Source organism: Cucumis melo, chromosome 6 (assembly GCF_025177605.1).
Source record: "Cucumis melo cultivar AY chromosome 6, USDA_Cmelo_AY_1.0, whole genome shotgun sequence".
Lineage (NCBI taxonomy): Eukaryota > Viridiplantae > Streptophyta > Magnoliopsida > Cucurbitales > Cucurbitaceae > Cucumis > Cucumis melo.
In genome coordinates, this window is record NC_066862.1 from 24,100,210 (window position 1) to 24,106,128 (window position 5,919).

Sequence of the window (5,919 nt, forward strand, 5' to 3'; positions counted from 1 at the left end):
TTCCAACAACTCCCTTTTGCCTTGCACCACTGGTGTCCTCTGTTGGAACCACTGAAACTCTCGATTGCTCAACTGTCTGGGACCCAACTCCCTGATGTCTCTGAACTGTCATGTTCAACTGCGGACAATCTTTCTTGAAATGTCCTGGCTGTCCACACTGGTAACATACACCGGCACCTACCAAACACTGACCCTGATGGTTCCTGCCACAACTCGTGCATGGTATTCGCCTGACGGTACTAGCAATGGACTCTTGACCTGGTTGCGATCTTACTGTTGATCTAATGGGTTGACTAGGTATTCTCTGGCTCTGTCTCTGAAAAACACTACCATAACTCACGTTCCTCGATGCTTGGCCTCCAGAGCGATTCTTAAAATCTTGACGGCTTGAAATATTTATCTGAGGCGTGAACCTCCGCTGCTCACGGCCTCTAAATCCACTAGCTGTTGAAGTCCCACGACTAAGCTCCACTGCCGATTTCTCTTCTGTTATACTCTGCTCCACACGAAGGGCAGTCTCCACTAACTGAGAGAAATTCGTCCACTTAGCAATGGCTGTAACTGGGGTACGTATTTCAAAACGCAACCCTCTTTCAAACCTTCGGCACCTGTCACTCTCAGAAGCTATAATAACGTCAGCATACCGTGAAAGCTCGGTATACTTCCTCTCATACTCAGCCACTGAAAGTGATCCTTGTTTCAACCCCAGAAATTCATCCCTCTTGGCTTCGCAGTATGTGCTGGGATAATACTTATCTTCGAATATGCCTCTAAAAGTCTGCCAGTCTAAAGCACGTGCATCACTGCGTCTTGCTAATATAGATTTCCACCATCCTTCAGCCTCTTTTTGCAACAAAAATGTGGCCAATCTAACCTTTCGCTCCTCAGGACAATTCATCACATCAAAACACTTTTCAAGCATATTCAACCAGTTCTCTGCATCAGCTGGATCTGTGGAACCTTCAAACACTGTAGCCCCTAACTTCTTCAGCCGTTCAATTCCGTATGCCTTTTCTGGATCACTAGGCTCTGCTCTATCTGTCCTTCCTATTTCCTGTGTTGTTCTCGCAAACTGCTCGTTTCCTGCACCACCTCGAACTCCTAGGGTACTAGATTCCCCTACAGATGGACCTTGGGTAGGACCTTGCATCCCGTCCTGATTCTGCCGGCGTCGTCTACCAGTACGTGGTGGCATGACTCCTATAATATGTCAACACATTAGACATACTATAAATACTTAACTCAAATGCATGATACTAAATGTCTACTCACGTATTAATAATAATTGGACTCACTTCTACCCTTACATAAACTATACTCCACTAGTTCTCTTTAAGCTAACTTGACGTTCAATTATTTACTTTCCAGTTTCTTCTTAGAGCTAACCACTCTACCTTAATTCCCATGGAGCAAACTGCTCTGATACCAAGTTGTCACACCCCCTCCCAGACTACCTGCTACCTTAGACCGAAAGATGGCGTGAAGCCGATGAACAACATTATTCTGTATCTGTATCTGTCGACTCTGCTTAAAACTTTCATGTGATGAACTTGCCAATCTAGTATATAAACTATTGTACATGCCACAAAACACATCGGATCCTAGGCTAGTCAAACACAGCTAGTCAAACACATACATGAAGTGTACCTCAAAATTTACCAATTTCACGAGTAAACCTAAAGACACCTTAATCAAAATATAACCAACAAAATTTACACAACTACAGCTCCTAAAGCTTATACAAACTGTGGAGTATCTATAACATACAAGGGTGTGAATACATCACAACACAACAGACTTTATGCCCAACTCAAAACACGTACTGACAATCGATAATGAAGCTTCCGCAGACTAAGGCAGTCTATCAGGCACCGGGAAGTCGATCTCTACCTGGAAAATGGGTAAAACATTTTGGAAAGGGTGAGCTATGGAGCTCAGTGAGTGACTCAGTTTAAAACTATGAATTTAAAGATAAGAGCACGTGAAAACTTTACACATATAAATCTGTTTATACAAGTCGTAAATGTAAATGTGTAATAGTAAGAATAGCTTCCTTAAATACTCAGCATGTTCATCATTGAAATCTAGCAAGGCATATCAAGTATATCGAAGCATTTTAACTAACATGACGAATCTACGTTGTGTAGGGTACACCTAGTACAACAACGTTTACAAGCACTACGATGTAGTGGGGCCCGCCCAGCACTCCCATCGTCTTTGTCGTAGTGGGGCCCGCCCAGCACTCACGACAGCATCGTTGTTACGGAGTACACTCAACGTCAACAACGAAATCTAACCAGTGTGCACACGGTAATCTCTAGCCTCAGGCTCAAGATCTCAGTCATGTAGTTAATGAAAATTTCATAAATCATCATAAAATATTAAAACATGCCTGCTTATAAATTTTACACAAAGCTCGAACTTTACTCAGCTCTTTCGTGGAAAATTGTAGTTCTTAAAACAAAACTTCATACTAATTCATGCTTTGCTTAAAATATTGTGGTTTAAATACTTTCCAAACATTTAATATCTACGTGCTAGCATAAATTTCTTTAAGAAATCTAGTCTCCAAATGTATACTTGAAAATAGTCATGAAATTCAAATACCTTTCATGGCTTCGTAAATAAACATTTATCGCATTCAATCATAATAACAGTTATGGAAAATATTTCAAAGTTGGTTTTGTCACTCACAGTCTTGGGCTAGATCCTTGGTCTATAAGCTCGGTTTAATTCTTCTCGGCCTGCCAACAACCCAACCGAGTATTAAAACCTTAAACATTCTGGTTTCCTAAAGATATACATAACATGTCGCACCAAAGATGACGCTCACGAAAACAAAGCTTAAGAAATAAAATCCTATTTCAACAATTCTCTAAAATTTCCAGATTTCTAACATAAACTTCAAAGAACTATAACTTTCTCAATACTTAACCAAAATGAGTGTTCTTTATATCAAAATCTTCATTTTGAGATCCTCTAAAACTTACCTGAAGACATATAAATCTGATTCCCCGTGCATAAACACATATAACCCTCAAAATAGAACCACTTCCAGAATCGCGTGCACACGACCTCTTTAACTTGTTCCTACAATTTAACCAATTTTTAGTCGTTTTTGGTTTACAATTTCTTCATGAAAGTTGTAGTAAATTGAATAAGCTTTCCAACCATACCAAATAGAAATTCTAACGCCACCGATACACTCTGAAATACAAGAAAAACCAGAGACCTCCTGATTTCGAGTGAAAACCAACTGCCCTGTTTTCTTCATCAAAAAGCACCAAATGAAAATCCGAATTTGCTCCAACGTTCTTCATAAAGTTTGTTTAAAAATGAGTTAACTTTCAGTAAATGTAAATCTCACCTCTTAATTCCTTTTGAAGAGTTCAAACCGAATTAAAAACCAGTGATGTGCAGAATGAACTAAAATTCAGCCATTGATACACTTTGCTTGAGTTCTCCTCCTCTTCTTCAACCTAAAAATTCTAGTAAAATTTCTCTTCTTCTTCCAAAATCTCTCTTAGAAGTTCTCTGCAAATTGAAGAAGGAAAAAGAAAAAAAAAATAAAGGGAACTTGGATGTCTTCAAACTTGGCGGTGAAGGGAAGAGAAGAAGAAGAAGAAAAGAGAAAATGAAATTTTCTTCTCCTTTTCTTCTTTTTGTCCTTTCTTTTCTTTCTTTTCTTTAATTAATTTAATAAAACTATTTAATATATAAATATATATATTTATATTTACACTTAATTTCCATTTTTTTTCTTTTTTTTTCCACATTTAAAGAAATTAAACCAAGAAAATATCGGGTTTACAAAAGTTGCTTTGCTAAGTTTATGTATATTTTGCTCAAAGTTTTCATTATCATATTTTGTCTTAAAAGCTGTCACTTACGGGGATTTATAGTTTATCCTTTCAATGCTTATTTTCCTTACAGGTAGAGATCTTGGTTTCGGTGCTTGTTAAAGTTCTGCCTACTGTTCTAGAAGTTTGACTAGATAATTTTTGTACGACTCATTCCATGCATGCATGATATATTGTAATTAAGCTAGTAGATGACTTAGTTGTCGTTGTCTCTAATAGATTAGTATAAGAGTTTGGATTTGAGTTTTTTTTTCTCCATAGTTGGAACTATGAAAACTTGGTTTTGTCTATATAAGATTGTTGAACAAGTTTTCCATTGGTTGGTTGAATCTGAAGTTGTTTTTGTCACAGCCCCTCCTGGATGACCTACTCTTGACCCGAAAGACAGCATGAAGTCAATTGATATCGCTCCCCTTCTGAACGACATCAGTTGACCCTAACTACTACTAACTTTAAATTCTAAACAACCTATCAAATTTAAGCTTAAGTAGCGGGTGAACACAACAATTAGAGATTAAACAAACTTCTTTATATAACTTTTGAAAATAAGTCAAGGCTAAATGCCATTAAGTACAAACCGCACTTTGAACCAAACAAAAACTAACAACTTGACTCGCTAAAATTCACACATATGTACATGGACATGGCTTAAAATACTAACCAAACACTACAAGAAAAACCTCCTATTATGACAGTTCGTTCCATCCCAAATTGAAAGGATGGAACAAAAAACTGTTATCAAATGTCAAAAAGCAGGTTTTTGGCGGGAAAAGATGGTGATTTCGAAATGCCCAAATACATGACAATTATTTATTGTCATAATATGTAAGGGCGTTAAAAAAATTAATTAAATAATTTTTAATTAAAAAAAAAAAAAAAAAAAAGACAAAATCCCTCACTTTCCTTCTTCAAAATCCCTACCTTTCATTCTTCACGTACACTCTCCTTTCCTTCTTCAAAATCTCTTCCCTCGCTCGATGAAAACCCCAACCTTAACGACATTCTCGTCCTTTCTTCTCGGCGACAGAGACCCACTTCTTCACTTGTTTTGTTTTTCTAATTATCTCTCCTTCTTCACATATTATTTTACTCCTTGATTCTCACTAGAGAAATCCTTTTTCCTCAACTTTCTTTCTGAGTGTGAATCCCCAGGTTAGTTATGTTGTGTCTCTTACTTGCACAATTCTTTTCCTCTTTCCTTTTATTTTTATTTTATAATATATGGAGACAACCAAAGCTTTCATTGAGAACTTCTATGAATTTTTATTGCATGAAAAGAAAATCAGGATTTCTTGGTGGAGTTTATGGAATTAGATTGCACATGAGCATCCAATTATCCTAAAGGTTTAAATGAGACGACACCAATAATGAGACACATTGGTTGTTGAAAAATATACTACTTGAGGAAGAAGCCTTCCTAAGTTGGTCTATAGCATTCTTTGTTAGGGGTGGAGGAAGGCCTAAATCATTTACTTTGGAGAGCAGTTATGCTTTGGTCAGTTTGGTATTACTTTTTATGGCAAGCTAGGTTGTGTGCTTTGGGAGAGAGAAACCATGCAAGTTTCAAAGGGGTTGATTGGGATCTTTTGATGTTTGGCACTTTTGAGATTCCATGTTTCTCTATGACATCATTGAGAAACTATTTTTTGACCATTTGTTAAGGCTTATTCTGCTTGATTGGAATGTAGCTTTGTTTCTTTTAATGCTCAATAAAAGTTGGTCCTTTTTTTACAAATAATAAAAGTTCAAATAAACAATACAAATTTAAGAAAGAGACATTTTGTTATCTCAAAACATTGGTCTATCGTTCTATCACCCTTCAACACCTTATTGTCTAACTTTATTGAGTTTCCAACCAATAACTAATTCTGGAAGAATGGATGAAATGATGCATGGGCAAAGAGGTTGGAGAGAATTAGCTGTTTTTGGAGATAGATTGAATAAGTTCTTGTCTTCTTTGTCTCTCCCTTTCTCTCCCTAACTCAACAACGCTTTTGTTGGTACCGTAACTCAAAAATGTATTTTAACTATTTTTTTTATTCTTTAAAGGTATATTGAT

The 5,919-nt window shown here is 36.8% G+C and overlaps 1 long non-coding RNA gene across 1 annotated transcript; it reads right to left on the reverse strand.

Annotated features, from left to right (window-relative positions):
• Positions 1–1,512: 1,512 nt before the first annotated feature.
• Positions 1,513–2,980, reverse strand: LOC127149885 (uncharacterized). Its single transcript, XR_007821733.1, has 2 exons — positions 2,695–2,980; positions 1,513–1,890 (listed from the first exon to the last, which is right to left on the reverse strand). It is a non-coding gene; the product is annotated as an uncharacterized LOC127149885 (long non-coding RNA).
• Positions 2,981–5,919: the final 2,939 nt, after the last annotated feature.